Source organism: Pseudochaenichthys georgianus, chromosome 12 (assembly GCF_902827115.2).
Source record: "Pseudochaenichthys georgianus chromosome 12, fPseGeo1.2, whole genome shotgun sequence".
In the NCBI taxonomy this organism is placed as follows: domain Eukaryota; kingdom Metazoa; phylum Chordata; class Actinopteri; order Perciformes; family Channichthyidae; genus Pseudochaenichthys; species Pseudochaenichthys georgianus.
This window is the reverse complement of record NC_047514.1, coordinates 2,539,991-2,556,670: the sequence shown is the minus strand read 5'-3', so window position 1 is coordinate 2,556,670 and position 16,680 is coordinate 2,539,991. Positions and strand designations below refer to the sequence as shown.

The 16,680-nt window shown below is 39.9% G+C and overlaps 1 protein-coding gene across 2 annotated transcripts in view; it reads left to right on the top strand.

The window, feature by feature from the left end:
• The first annotated feature begins 896 nt into the window (after nt 1-896).
• rab27b (RAB27B, member RAS oncogene family) overlaps nt 897-16,680 on the top strand; it is a 77,074-nt gene continuing 61,290 nt past the window's right edge. Inside the window, exon 1 of one of the 2 annotated variants that reach the window (XM_071204936.1) lies at nt 897-1,207. The gene's annotated coding sequence lies outside the window, so the exon portion shown is untranslated. The remainder of the gene's footprint in view (nt 1,208-16,680) is intronic. The other variant, XM_034096319.2, reaches the window with a different exon arrangement.

Here is a 16,680-nt window from a genome sequence, read left to right as displayed (position 1 = left end):
CAAGTTGTCTGTTTCCACCTGTTGAGCGTTTAGGCCACAGTGAATGAAGAAGTAAAAGGCAGGCGCTAGGACCCTGAGGGTTCACGTCTTTTCAGGTTACACACGATGCTGCCTTCACATGCTGCAGGAATTGTCATTATTACATTTAGTGGTGGAGAAGTAATGCCTAAAATCGACTGATAAGGTTCTGCGGTTTATCATAGAAACTATTTTAAGTAAAATGTTCCACTTGTAGATTTATGGAGTCACAATTGTATTAGATGTATTAGATTGTGGTAAAGTAAAATTACAAATCTTTCTTCTTTCAACTTCTGGCGACTGCAATTATGACACGAAAACATGAAAGTGGTTTTGAATAATATTATTATCTCAAGTTAATTATTTAGCTGTCGGAAAATTCAGCGATTTAACTAAACTGAAGCCTCAAATTACTTAAAAATAATCAGAACATGGGAACCATTTATTTAATTAATGACACAAAGTTATGAGTTATATGTGGCCTTTATTTGTGTATCTCTCCATACAAACCTGATCCACCCACCATAATATAAATTCACAACCAGTGAATTGCATGTAATGATTTAACCTTGTAAGGAAGAATTGTGCTTGTAAAATGAGCTCAGGATTAAATTGTTAGTTAAAAAACAATACCTATAACTATAACAACAAAAAAGTCATTGGAACCATGTTACTTGTAGACTATTCTGCACTATTTCAATGATATTCTATTTTATTTATTTCCTTACTATTATCTGTTGTATTGTATTACACTGTTGGAGGAGCCTGTGACCTAATATTGTAATCATCATTCATAACTACACTATAGCTATGTACAAATGACAATAAAAGCCTTGCATCTTGAATGTTAGCACCTGTTTACTAACAACTAATACATCCGAGTTTCTTAGGTGTCCCTGAACGCGGCATGAGCGTCAAACCTCCACCCCTCGAGGAAGCCAAGCGACATCCATCAGACTCTCTGCTGCACTCTCGGAGGTACACACTTCTTCAGGCTGCACCCCACAAACGTTCCGCCGGGCTGTCACACCGATTTCCGGGCACAATCTGGTGATCTCCCCGCTGATTCCCCTCTCCATCGGGACCGAGGGAGAGATGCGCCGTCTGGGAGGAGTAGGAGGAGAAGAACAGCAGCAGCAACAACACACACCTGCGAGCAAGATCTGAGTTTCTGTAACATCAAAGAAAGGTAAGTGCAGAAAGAAATGTTACCTGGTCGTGCTTCAGGCTCGGGGTTTTGTCTGATGCAGATGCTTTTTGTTGATTTCCGCGTTACTTCCCAGCATCAGGGGAATGCAGGCAGTATGAGTCATAGCACGGATCTGCTGAGGAGCAAAGTGTCTGCAGCCCCCAAAGCATCATCTCTGATCAGTACATGCAAAGCGATGCACCTCTGTGTGCTGTTTAGGCAAATGACTGTGTGTGCAGACACGTGTGTGTATGGGATAGTTATTTCACATGGCTAGCAAGATGTTGTATACCAGAATGAAATTCACAAGTTTTTTTTAGGAAACGTCTGATAAGTTTAAACATTTAATTTTCTTTTAGGGCTGCAAATAATCTTTTTTTTAGGTCGGTTAATCGTTCGATTATTTTCTCTATTAATCGATGAGGTGCTTGGTCTGTGTCAGAAAATGGTGACATGTTGTGTAGTGTTTATTTAACGCTACAGAAAACATTAAGCAGGCATCACATTGTTTCTGACTTCGAACTTGTTTTAAAAACATAACTTGATTCCTGATTGATTTAATAGTCGACAACTAATCAATTTAATCTCTTGCAGCTTCTTATTCGACCCCTTCAGGTGCAATGATGCTACAGCACAGTCTTTTTGGACACTTCAAATGTTTGACCAAAAGTAAGCTCCTGAAATAAATGGTTTTGCTTGGAAGAACTTGACTGCACTGCACAGAACTCTGACATACAACACCTTTGGGGTGATCTGAAGCATCAGATCCGTGCCAGAACTTTAAACAAACATCGGTTCTTGGACCTCTCTAATGCTCTTGTTGCTAAATGGGAGTGAATCCCTGCAGCCTGTATCCAACATGTTAGAAAGCCTGACGGAAAAATGTTGAAAGCTCCCCTGACCCTATTTGCATGCACCTTGGAGACGGCCCCTAACTTTAATTTCTACATTCCTCTCTTTTGTCAACATAAGGCTTCAACATCTGATCATAAACTAAAAATAAGACCTGTTGAACATCAGCTAACAGGGTTCTTCTTACGGTCATTACAAACCTGGAAAAGTCATGGAAATTCAAAATGCTAATTCCAGGCCCTGGAAAAGTTATGGAAAAGAATATTTTTCACAAAGTTTTGGAAAAGTCGTTGGAAATGTAACAAAAGTTGCATCAAATATAATTTACGTTGTATCTAATCGCCGAAATAGTAATACTATAATGATAATAAATACTGTATCGTAATGAAACGTAAAATGGTAGAGGTATATGGACGAGGTATTTTGCTGGTGAGAGATTTGAGTTGCTTTAGCGCGTAGAAGCTAGTAAGCCTCACATCCGACTTGTTGTACTGTAAACTGCACCTCCAGGTGTTTCCCCCGGTAAGACATGGTCCACTCATCTGAAGCTGCTCTGTGGCAGAAATGAGTCTCTCTCTTAGACTGACTGTATTTGTTGACTCACAAATCAGTTTGTAAACTAAGATGGAAGCAGCAGAGGTAATTAGTGGAAGCTGCCTTTTATTGGTTTGGTAATTCACTCCGATCCCTTGAGCTGCTGGCTGCTCTATTGTTGTGTTACGTCTCCAACACCAATCCAAGTTGATTCCTCACTGATGGACCCATCATGGAAATGACAGATTGCATTCTCGCTGTTATCTCCACCGTTGCTATACACTGACAGGCGCTGCTTTTAAACGTTGCATTTCATAAACATATTAATTAATGAATGGAGATAAATCCTGAGTGTTGTGGCTTTAGCAGATGAACACAGCAAGTGTTTTAAAGTGTTCATTACACTCATGGATCGCAATATGGCCAAAAGATAAATCATATTTTCTAATAATTCAATAAATATTCCACATGAAATCACCTCATGGTAAAACCTAGTATTGTATACTCATGTTTGAATTTAACACCAGAAAAAAAGTACTCTGGTATTTTCTTGTTTTCTTAAGAATTTGTGCAAAATGTGAGAAATGCAAATACATTTTGGCTTAACTTAAACTATGAATATGAAAAATACTAAAAGTAAACATTAAACAGCTTCATGAACAGTATATATTATACGTTGCATTGCAGCAATACCAAGTGGAATAACCTCTCTTCGATATTAAAAGTAAACATAAAAAAGTGCACAAGAAAGTAATTCGACAGAAAGAATATTTACCAACCATTTAACAATAATCAATTGATTGTTAAGTAATCTTTATGCAAAAATATCCTAATATTTATTTGTTACGCTGCTTTTATATATGGAGATCTCCTGATTTTCTCACATTTTTCACACCAGTTAAGTGAATATCTGACAAAACAATACTTTTAAAGAGATAACCTTGGACTGCGAGAAACTGCGATGGACATTTTTCACTATTTCCTCACAACAGTTGTTTTTATGCAGCTGTCGTTGAAAGATCAGCTATGTGTGCGAATGACTCTTTGTCACAGTTTGCATACGTCTGTGTAGCAGTTTCACTGAAGACTTTTCTCCTTGGACCGTTTCTCTGTTATAGTTTTTAGTGAACTGTCACACAGACGTTTTGCACACGACATTGTTGAAGAGCACTCACTGCCAGCAGCAGCTGATGCGGAGGGGAGCCTCCCGGCAGACTCTGCAGGGAGACACTCTGGGGGAGGACGCAAGTGCCATCATAATTTATTGAAACTACTGCCTGCCGCTTACATTGTGACGCAGCAGCTCACACCTCAGAATAAACAAAAACCAGGTTACTGTTTGGTTTTCTACGATCCGAGTTTAGGATTAGCTGAAAAGAGTCCAGGAAGCTTAATTACAAGTTAACAGCGTTTAATAAAACAATGATACAATGAATCTGCAAATGGTTAGTCCGGCCGAGCTTTCTCTCTCCAGTCGCAGGGGATGAGAAAGAGACCGGCTTCCTGTTTGTCACATATTTATCATCTGTAGTCTTCTCCCATTGGCTTAGCATCGACGGGGGGCGGGTCCAAGGCACGGCCTGTCGTTTTCTGATGTTAATTTTACAATCTTCTAAATATCTGTTGGTCATTTAAACATTCCCTAATAATAGTATTGCAGCATCAATAAGTGAGAGTTGAAGACCCACATGTCATTCTCCTTATATTCACGTACACACAATAATATTAGCTACATGCTAATGCCACAAACACCGTCTGCCAGACAGGAAGTTGAGTGCGTTGACAATGTCGTGAACATCCGGTTACAGAATAAAACACAGTGTTATTCATTTAAAGTTTACGGCACATAAATATTGATTTTATTCCTTTACCTTCCGTACAGACACCACACCTGAGATCTGGCTGACCGTTCTTAACTCCAGTTAATTGTAAGATTATATTTAAAGTCATTCTTTCACACACACATACGGGTATTGGGCCGAGCGCGACACCGTACTTCCGGTATCCGCCGTTTAACGCGAGGTGCAAGCAGCCGTACACTGTCTAGGTGTTGCTAAGCTTCCTGTACTGAATATCATAGTCTATTGCCTTAATCAATATCTAGTCAACTCTAAAATACCACATATATGCAATGGCATGATAATATTATTGTGACAAGTGGGGTATTCACCTGGTGTTTCCAGAAATTAGACGTAGATGCAGCCAAAATCGACGAAGGCCACTGTCGTTTTTCCATCTGCAGGCAGTCTGTAAGGGCAATCCGACAACCCACACAGCTCTAGTTTAGGACCTAGAGCACACCCCTCAAGTCCAGAGATGTAATCCGAAGACATGCAGCGATTTCTTCGGTTGTTAATTAAAAAAAAAAACCTAGTGCGCTCTGCCTGGCTACGTTAGCTAGCTGTTTATATTAGCACCACCAGGATATTTGCACCTCCAGGAAAATGGCGTATTTATATATATATATATGGCGCGTGTTGCATTGTGGGTAGCTCGTGACGTCACTGTGTGTGAAAGAATAGACGTCCTTCAGGTTGGGATCAATCCAGGCTTTTTTTTTTTTTTATTAAATCATTGCATACAAATCAGGAAGAATCCGTGACCAATGGAACCCATAGCTTTGGTTTAATGTAATTTAAAACCATGCACGAGACACAGGAAAAATAAGGTTAAATTCAACATGATATATATTTTGTTTTAATAAAATAATGACAATCATAATGAAAAGATCAGATCAGGGTAAAACAAGAAAACAATTACAACAAAGTTCTAAAAGCACAGAAGATAGACTATAGGATCGATTGTCTACCAAATTCTCCCAAAACCAAGTATATGTGACTCTTTGTTAATGTTGTGATGCAGTCCCATAGTGGCTGACATTGTTACACACTTGATGTTAAATGCTGACGATATTTGTATGTCTTTCACGCTCTTAAAACGACATCCCCTGACCTCCTCGATTGCACCAGTCACAATTACTAAAACCACTCCAGGTCGCCTCATGACAACTAACGTAAAGACGGGTCATAATGAAATGCTTTCACAAAGTCGAAGCTTAGAAAAATTCAACACTTTTATGTGCAGCAGAAATAAAAATGTTCTGAACATCCCTCTAAGGTTAGGAAACACTCCTCTTTCTTTTCCTGAATAATGCCAATCGGTTCGAGATAACAATAATTAGGAGCCACAGTCAAACTAATTGCACATGCTCAGCCTCAGACCTGGAGACCTTTCACGCTGTTGTCAGATAGTTTTTATGAGGTGCACCAGCAGTTTCCATGGTAATGTTTGAGAACCCAGTTGTACTTTTGACGATTATCCGGACTGAATTGCCACCTGTGAGAATACAGGTTGGATGTGTTGCTGCGATGATATTCCGTGACCTTTAAACTCTGGGACGGCTCTCCCTAACCGTCGTGCCCTTTCCTCCTCGCCCTGTGTCTGCCACTGCCTCACTCTCCTGCCCGCCACCTGCAGTGTATTGACCAGAAGCAGCAGGATGCAGCCTTTCTAAGATGATTAATGCATAGATAAGATTGCCACCTGATAGCGAGGGCCTGACTGACTGCAGTAACACTCCTCTCCAAGCCAAGCGTGGTGTGTGCGGTCCCGATGGCTGTCGGCAGAATTGAGTTTTAGTGATGGAAATGTTTCTTGGCAGCAATAATTTGCTTAAAGCTCCATAGGAAGTTGGAGTCAAATAACCAGACTGTAACAAGTTCACTGGAGACAGGACGTCTCGAAATCACCAAATGATATCTGGCATTTTCAACTCGTATTAAAGCGGCTATGATTCAGATTTTTTGGATCAAATGACTACATGTATATGAAGTAGGGCCACTCGTAGAACAAAACAGCAGCCGCACACAGTTGAAGACAAGTTGGGGGATAAATAGTAAAGTGTTTAAAATCTATTATTTCAGTAGTTGGTGGAGACCAACACTGAGGTAAAAGGATAGTTAGGGGATTTTAGGCCAAATTATAATCTTCTATGGACCTGTCTGGACGCAAATTACGTCATTTACCATGTCCACAAAGATCTTAGTACGCCAATTGCTCCCGTTTCGTTCCACACTCAGTCCAGTTGCTGGCATCTTTAGGAGAATACAAAGACGGCCATGTTGTTGCCTTGTAACCATCAGTGGAGCTCACTCGTCTCTGCCATGACTGACAGAACTCAAATGCTTTTTTACTAACTCTTTAAACGATTTTGATTGGTTGTAGTTCAATGGACTGTGCGGTTTTGATGTTGTGAAAAGATACATGGAAATAAAAACAAAAATGAGTTGCAGCTGTGTCTATAACCAGTCCAACCCTGCGTGTTGTTGTAAGCTCCCTGTAGTGGTTGAAGTTGTGCTCTGGTGTAAGGATGGAGATGGTGTGACACATTCAGGTTAACGATTTGAACTCGAGTGTTTCGCTCGGTTCAGCCAGTCGGTTCAGATAACTCGCAGCCGGATAAGCAGTAGAGGGGTAAAGGAGAGAGAGCACTTATAAGTCTTAGTATGACATCCATACAGACCTAGAATAAGCAAATAACCCAAAACATGCCAAGATGCCACTGTGGCTTCAGCGACACATACACTGGTCATTCTTTTAGGGTCTACTTCAGAAGGAAACATGTTCTGCTGCTAGCCGGCTAAGTAAATCATAATGAATACTTTGGCATTTTGGACAAATACACACATATAAAATACAATTGTATAATTGTTGAGGGCATTTTATTTGTCTGTAAAATATAGATATTTCTTTGATTTTTTTTTTGTCAAAAAAACCCCCCATTCGGGTCTTTAAAAGTGAAGCCAATGCAAAGGTTCATTTAAATAAAAAAAAAAGCGTGTTTTCTGTTCATGGTAGTTAATTCAAACAGTTCGGTTGCCTTACAAAGCTAGTTAAACAATGGGTTGTACTTTTGGTTGCGAAAAAAACAAAACGGTAGTCCAAAAACCAATGGGTGACCTCCTGGCGACTTCATCCACTTTTATTAACAGTCTATGCCCAAAACCTGCTCAAAGGTTCTAGGAAACATTTGACTTTTAGACAGGAGGCTGGTTTTATACTAATGTTAGTTTAACCTTGGGTACTCTCTATTCTTAACCAGGGGGTTGATTGGTCTAGAGATGGCTGATTAGGAAACTACTATTTGAAAGTCCCAAGCATTTTGAAAGACATTGACAAAAATCAGTTAAAGGTGGGGTAGGTAAGTTTCAGAAACCGGCTCGAGATACACTTTTTGTTATATTCCATGGAACGCTCTTAACATCCCGATAGCAATGAATATCTGAAGTGCTTTGACAAAAAATCCATAAAAAAATTTCATCTGTAGAAGCCGTAATACTGTAAAAGGTACAACCAATCATTTTAGCCTGTCAGCCTTCCATCGGGGCACAAACTTATCTCGTGCCCTCATTGGTCATGTGCGCGTTCGTGTGTTGGAGGAGGGGCTCTGTAAGGAAGTGGCAGATTTTCTCCGGTTGTGTATTTTCAAATTCTAGCGATCTCGAGCAGGTTTCTCAAACTTACCTACCCCACCTTTAAGATTGGATTGCTTTTTCTTGTATGCAGCGTATAAATACTGATCAAATGACTAACTCTGGTGGACAAACTATGTAATGGATTACTGTTCAGAGATTAGTTCACATATTGCTCATACTAAATCTTGATTGGCAAATATCTGCTCGGCTTATCTAGCTCCATTCCTGAGATGATTTAGGTAGAAAAGACATTCCTCAGCGTTTGCCTCAGAGAGACAGAGACTGAGAAATGGAGCGATTTGAAAGAGTGAGATCAGGGATGTGAGTATGACTGCAGGATCAATAACGAAGGCTGTTCTTCTGGACAGTAACTCAGCTCAGCAGTACATCCTCTCCCCTCAGTTGCCACTTTTATCATCACTCATACCAGGATTACAACTTGTTATGATGGGAACTCCTCGTGCTGTTTTAAGGATGTAGGCCATTCTTGATTTATATACAGCACAGGCACACTGATCTCTAAGGGTAGATGGATGCAGTTTTTTTTTTTAACCGTCCTTTAATCCAGCATCAGGAAACAGACGTAGCTGGACACCATGAAACTGTCATTTTGAACAAATTCACCTTTTTTATTCGTTTTAATAACAATGAACACTCCCCGGTTCCCCGATTTATTGTTTCTGCTTTTTGTTGCACAACTTTTACAGTTTAAGTAATAGATTCCATACAACTGAAATGAACTTGGACACTTGGAGTTAAAACAAAGCACAAGCATAATTCAATTTAAAAGGATGTACAGAAACACTTTTTTGGAAAAATATGAGAATGAAGAAAGGTGATTGAAGATGAGAAATGATTGTATGTATAAATGTAAATGTATGTAGGAATAACTTGCATAATGATTTAAAGGACAATCATTGATCAAGTAAGGGGTGGGAATTAATAAGCTTCCTCCTGCTCCCTTTCGGACACATATGATTTATTATTAGGGCCTGAGCACGTAGTGCAAAGACCTATTGAAATCGTCAGTATTATTATTCTTCTGTTACCGGTTCTGCACTTTCGACCTGTTTTTGAGGGGGTTACGACACTATTCATGTAGCGACATTTGGCAACGCCGCCAGGACCGGTGAAAATGTTAACATTCTGGATTCCATGGGAGAACATTTTTCAACTTGCTCTCTAGTGCCACCTGTGTAAATTCAGTTTTTCGAAAAATGTACAAAGTCGCAGCGTAAGTCTGACGGACCTGACATTTTGCACACTTATCCGGGTGGAGCAGCTCTACATATTATCCTCTCATATCCCGAAGCTCCGCCTACTTTGATTTTTTTTAAATTAGCATAATGTGAAAAACATTGAAATATTAACTTAAATTCCAATTTCTTGATTTTCCAAACCAAACTTAGTGCACAGCATCAATGGACGGGCAGACACATTATCGTACAAAATGAGCACGAGGTGTGGAAAAATGTGGCCGACATCAATCAAAACGTATTAGCAAAAGGGTGTGGCCTACACATAAATGTTCACAATTCATCCAAAATGTATCCAAATATCACAGATTTCGGTGGATAGGTTCAGTGTGTCTTGGGAAATAGGCACAACAAACAATGTTCATTTCGAACAATAGGGGCCGCCAAAAACACAACTAATTTATATCTCAAGAACCGATGGACTAAAAAAATATATATTGTCATAGACATACTGGCAGGGTGAGTATAAACTGAGATTTAAAGGGTCGCAACCAATGAAAAATGTGGGCGTGTCCTATTCAGTTTTTTCTCGAAATCGAAGGGTTAAAAAATGTACCGAGCCATGAGTAGGGGAGAAAATGAGTTACGGCCTTTAAATTCGGAACACATGTCACAGCCCACAAACTTTTCCAGACTGTAGAAAAAAATCGGACGTTTTAGCAAATATGTCTCAGTAGCGCCCCCTATTGTGCGGTAGTCAAATATAGTTTCTTTGAACTACCCGAAACTTGGCACAGAGATTCCTCATGGAAATGCGGACATATTTCAAAATGGCTTCCATTATCTCCGCCCCCCATGAAGTCGGCCATTTTGAAATATGTCCATTTTAAGCGCATTTTTGCATACTTGTCCTAGGAAAATGATCGGAAAAAATTCAAACCAGGACAAGATCAGCCCATATCCAATGTGATGCTAAATTGCGAATGAATAGTCGACTGCTCAAACGGGGAGCTCGTAAGCTAACGGAACATGTACCAATTTTGACGATTTAAATGCCACAAAATCGCTAAAATGACTTTCGGACGCAAAACTTGGAACACACGTCACAACCCACGTCTTTTTCCAGACTGTACAAAAAAAATGTACATTTTTGTACACCAGCTCAGTAGCGCCCCCTATTGTGCGATAGTCACATATAGTTTCTCCAAACTACCCCAATCTTGCCACAGACATTACTGATGGAATTGCGGACATATTTCAAAATAGCTTCCATTAGCCCCGCCCCCCAGAAAGTTGGCCATTTTGAAAAATCTGTGTTATTCATGCATTTTAAGCGCTTTTTCGCAAACACCTCCTCGGGAAAAGATCGGGAAAATTCCAGTCCAGGACAAGTTAAGCCCATATCCAATATCATGTTAAATTGCGAATAAAATAGTTGCTAGCTCAATCGGGGCGAACGTAAGCTAACAGAGAATGTACCATTTTTGACGATTTACATGTCTCAAATGACTCCAAACTACTCGCATATAGTTTTCCAGATATTCACGAAACGCTGTATACACATTACTATTATGATGGCACACACATTTACCAGCAACAGCTCTGCTTATTAATTTCCCACATTAACCATAAACACCCAATACATATAAAACTCCTAAACAATGTATGGTGAAATGTTTTCCATCTTTGTTTTTCTATCTACGACTACAAACAGTATTTCCACTACAAGCACAACAGTAACACATCTTTCTATGCAATACAATAGAACAGTATGTGTTCACAGCCAATCCATGATTTAATGAGTATTTCCTTTGTGCCAAGAGCTGATTTAGTATATTGCATCAACGACCTTTTCAATTAAATTGACAATTCTTTTGTGTAATTAATAGTGTGTGAAACCAGGCAGAGTGAGTGACATGGTGTTCATTTCCACTATGCCAAAGCAGTTTACAGTTGCTGACGGTGTAAGGTAATATATATTGTCCTCAGTAATTGTATGTAGCTGTGTTCAAAGGAGTACACGTTACAAGGCCGTGCGGGGGGAGCTGCCAGACCCAGATGTCCTCAAAGTCAGCGAGGTATACAAGGACCTCTCAGCCGACATCTCACCACGAAAAAAAAACGAATGGCTCACTACTCAACTCAATCTTGTGCACAGAGCCTATAGAACACATAATTTAAACCAGCAGGATGTAAACAGAGGAGAACAGCCGGTCTGATTTAGTGCCATGTGATTATCCTGTAATGAGTAACATACACAGTGTTGATCGACTATATAAACAGTTCATTTATTGTCTCGATACATGTGTTGTGTAAGACATTTGAATCAATTTGATACGTCAATATTAAATGTACCTTTTATTTTGAAATTTTTTATTGTGAATGACAAACCGGATGTCACATTTCGGTATTTCCGGTTTAGGGAGAGACTTAATTCAGGTAGCTTGCCTTGGCTGTCTGTGTGCGCGGAGGTTTTGTCGTCAACAGACTCATTAAACTACCCACTTCTCGGTACATAGAAACCCTGCTCCACGGTCAAACGTGAGTAATATCGCAATTGGTGTGTTATACTGAAATGTGTTGACCTATACTTTATTTATATATATGTATGCTTTTCATTGGAACACGCGGTGGGTGTGTGCAGTGCTAATGCTAATCCCTAGCGCCACTTGTTTTGATGTACGTTTTTGTTGGTAACCTCGCTAGTTTGTATCTTTTAGTGTTGAGGTGGGCACCGTTAGATTCTGTGTCTCCTTGCGGTCATAAACAATGTGTTTGATGTGGAGCTAGGATAAGTAATAAGGGAGCTAGGAGTGATTTTCAGTGCAGTAATAGGTTAGCATTTTTCGCTCGGGGCTAATTCAGAGGCTCACTGTTAGCATTGTGTGTTTTTTGTGAAAAAATAAATGAAAAAGATCAGTTAAATTAGTTTTTTTCCCGTTCTATGGATATAAAATATTCATAGTTTATTAAATATTAAGCTTCCTTAGACGTTGTTTCCTGAAAATGACGCGATTACGGGTCTGTGGGGCCTAAGACGATAACAGAGTATGTTTTATTTTATTTATTTTTTCACAACAGTTGTATTTATAAGTAATGTTTTTTTTTTAGGCGGACATTAGAATTTACATGTTTTTACTATGTTCCATCTCAATTTACTTTAAAATAAAAGATCTCTATGGTACGGTGGCCCTGAAGTGCAAGAAACCACAGCATTTCACAAAACACAACAGCATTTCACAAATCGCCACAGCATTTCACAAAACACAACAGCATTTCACAAATCGCCACAGCATTTCAGAAAACACAACAGCATTTCACAAAACGCCGCAGCATTTCACAAAACACCGCAGCATTTTACAAAACACTGCAGCATTTCACATTGGACGGAAAGGGTATTCCTTAGGGAGAACACTTATTGTTTGTGATATTGTTTGTGGACAGAGCCAGCCAGAGAAGCACTGCTGTGATTGGTTGTTTTTGCTGCCAATCAAGAAATGACTTCGTGATTGGACCAACACATCAGCCGTTAGCTGTTAGCACACACTCAGAGCTCACAGCTCCTCATATCTGTTCAGAAACTGGACAAAAGTTAAAGATATGCAAAACACAGACGGTCTATGTCATGGTGAATACAGTCGCTGCTTTATTTATGTCTGTATGATGTTGTTGTGAGTGTGGACGGAGCAGCTACAGGTTAGTTTAGCCTGATCGATCCGATTCCGATAGGATTTACATGGAGATCCGGCCCGCCCCCTCTCCAGCGTCTTTTTTGAATCACAGGAGTAAACACAGAATTAATGCTTTATTAATTCATGGTTTTTAAGGGGCTTATCTCCATGTAAATACTATGGTAGACTACCCAGTTACTAAATCAGCCTACTATCACCTAAAGAACATATCTAGGATTAAAAGACTAATGTCACAGCAGGATTTGGAAAAACTTGTCCATGCCTTTATCTTCAGTAGACTCGACTACTGCAATGGTGTCTTCACAGGTCTCACTAAAAAATCTATTAGAAAGCTGCAGCTAATTCAGAACGCCGCTGCTCGAGTCCTCACTGACACTAAGAAAGTGGATCACATCACTCCTGCTCTGAAGTCTTTACACTGGCTTCCTGTGTGTCAAAGAATAGATTTCAAAATACTGCTGCTGGTTTATAAAGCACTGAATGGTTTAGGCCCAAAATACATTACTGATCTCCTGCTAAACTATGAACCACCCAGATCTCTCAGGTCTTCAGGGACTGGTCAGCTTTCTGTCCCCAGAGTCAGAACTAAACATGAAGAAGCAGCGTTCAGTTATTATGCTCCAAATATCTGGAACAAACTCCCAGAAACCTGCAGGTCCGCTGCAACTCTGACTACTTTTAAATCCAGGCTGAAGACTTTTCTTTTTGTCGCTGCTTTTAATTGAACTATTCATATCTTAAACTGCACTGTAACTTTTATCCATGTACTTTTTCTTGTAATGTTTAATTGAACTATTTATATTTTAGACTGCACTGTAACTTTTATCCATGTATTTTTCCTTAATGTTTATTTGATTAGCTTTTCTTTTTTAATGCTTAATGTCTTTCATTTTTTTTTTTGTAAAGCACTTTGAATTGCCTTGAGTTGAAAAGTGCTCTATAAATAAACTTGCCTTGCCTTACCCAATATTCGCATCGCTCTAATCGCTTGAGTTTCACCGCGGCTGTCAGCTGTGTTTGCTCCTGTCATTCAAACAAGACGCGCTGGAGAGGGGGCGGGAAGTATCTCCATGTAAATCCTATAGGAGATACCAACTACAACAAAATGAACATATTTGACAGTGATTTAATTGTAATACACGTTTCAAAGTGATGCCGAAGTAACTAATACTGTTAACGGTTAGTAAAAACCATGAATTAATGCTTTGACAAGTCTGCAGACAAGACGGCAGGCGAAAAGCTTTTAAAATGCGTGTTTTCAGAATGGAATCGGATCCATCAGGCTAAACTAACCTGTAGCTGCTCCGTCCACACTCACAACAACGTCATACAGACATAAATAAAGCAGCGACTGTATTCGCCATCTGTGGTTTGTACATATTTAACTTTTGTCCAGTTTCTGAACAGATATGAGGAGCTGTGAGCTCTGAGTGTGTGCTAACGGCTGATGTGTTGGGAGGGACCGGTTGGGACATATTGCACTGTCGGACGTTGACCAATCACTAAGCGTCATTTCTTCACTGGGAGCAAAAACAACCAATCACAGCAGTGCTGTCTGGCTGGCTCTGTCCAATCATAAACAAGAAGTGCTCTCCCTACGGAATACCCTTTCCGTCCAATGTGAAATGCTGTGGTGTTTTGTGAAATGCTGCGGCGTTTTGTGAAATGCTGTAGCGTTTTGTGAAATGCTGTTGTGTTTTCATTTTAAGTCATACGCTAATATTAACCAATACACAGCTTCAATTATTACTTTACTTACCTTGACCACATAACGGCTGTATTGAAGGTTTGCTTTTTGATCAATAAACACAACAACAAAAAGCAAACTCCACTGGTATGGAACATACATGGCCTAATATCAAGAGGAGATGCGTTTATTGAGTAAACAAACAGTCAAGGGCAGAACGTCTGCACAACCCACTGCACCGCACGCCACGGTTAACCTGTTAAGCCGGCAGGGACCCTGTTTTTTTTTTCCACGACACTGTGTCTCAGAGCATCTTAATATTTAAAAACCTATTCATGTGTTATACCAGATTAAAGAGAAGAATCTCAGCTAACTGACGATAAGAACTATTTTTACCGAAACAAAACAAAAGTCTCACAAGAAGCGTTAGCATTAGCCCTTAGCTAAAACGGGCAGATGCTACTTCCGGTGCTAACTAGCAAAAACGACCTTTAAAACTTAATGTTTTCTGCACAAACTACATATCATCTGAAAGCTGATACTCCACAGATTATTTTTGTTATAAGTATCATCACTTTAGGACACAAACTCACTGAGCTATCAGCCAGAACAGAGAAGAAAAAAAACCACAGTTTTCAAAACCATAACAATAAGTATGTCTTACCGTTGCTGTTTTGTGATCAAAGCTCGTGTTCAAGGGAATAAAAACGCTGCTTAAGGTTAATCCAATGTCTCTTAGTCACTTTAGAATTGTTCCTGATAATCTATCATTACATTCATGGCAGCAGAGTAGGTATAAAGTTTTGCAGTCCCGAGCTAATGCTGTCTCACGTGCTGTTTACGCAAACCTCTCTCTACTTGACGTAAGTGTTTAGCGGGACTTACTAACTGTCACTCGATTCTATTGGCTCCAACGGTTCAGAAAAGGTGTCAATCACCCAAATCGACCAATGGGTTCCAAAGATATGATCCTGCATAGTATAAACTACGCCCGCTCCATTACGCATTACGCAGCCAGAAGGGAGAGCTTCACCACCGAGGCGAGCAGGTGCTAGAGATGCTAGCTGACGATAGCGGGGCTTTGATCATACCAAATGACTCTTCGTCGGATGAAGAAGATCTCCTCCAGCCAGACCTGGATCCGGGCAGTAGTGACTCGGATGTTGAACTTCCACCACGGGAAAGGTACGTAATCTCTCTGTTTTTATATATTACTTATGTGTTTGGTGGAACTGCGTCACAGTGCTAGCTTAGCCAAGAAGCTACAGGAATGATTAGGCAAAATGCTAAATAGTTTTACTTGTCTTTTTGGAGTTAAATTTTCTAAATGAATGGCCAGTGAATGAATATACATGTGTTTACTTATTTATTTGGTGTAATATTTCATTTATAGTCCAATATTATCCTATAAGTATAAGCCAGTGAATTAATCTAATCTCTTTGTTTTTCCACATTTGTTAGATGCAGCAGGACAAAGCCACACACCCAGAAGACTGTCAGGGAGCAGTTTGCTGCAGAATTGTTGGAGTTTGCTGAAGGCCCTGCATCTCCACCACCCCCTCCTCCACCACTCACATGCATGCCCGAGTATTATGGGGAAGATGCAGTCCGGGACACTAACGTTTGAGAAATTACAAACGGCTCATTTCGGAGGACACGCGCGCATCTGCTTGACGCCTGGACGACCAGCGACCCTCCCCTACAGGCGCTCGGACGCGAAGGCCCGCCCACAACTGCGTGCACGTCTGTGACCGCAGTTTTAATTATTATTAATATGAAGACATTTTTTAGTTTTTTTTTGTTAAATATACAAATTATTACCATGAAGGTGGATAAATACTGTATTATAACAATACGGTATTCTGTTTTTCACATTTGTTATTTTTTAATCTGTTCGAAATAAAGAACTGCTATCTCCCTTATTCACTTGGGTTGGGTGCCAAACTCTGTACTTCCAAGGGTACTGATCGAATAACGAAGATACTACTGAATACTGATGCCCGTTAAATCCATCTGTGTCAAATGTTGGTACTTGAGT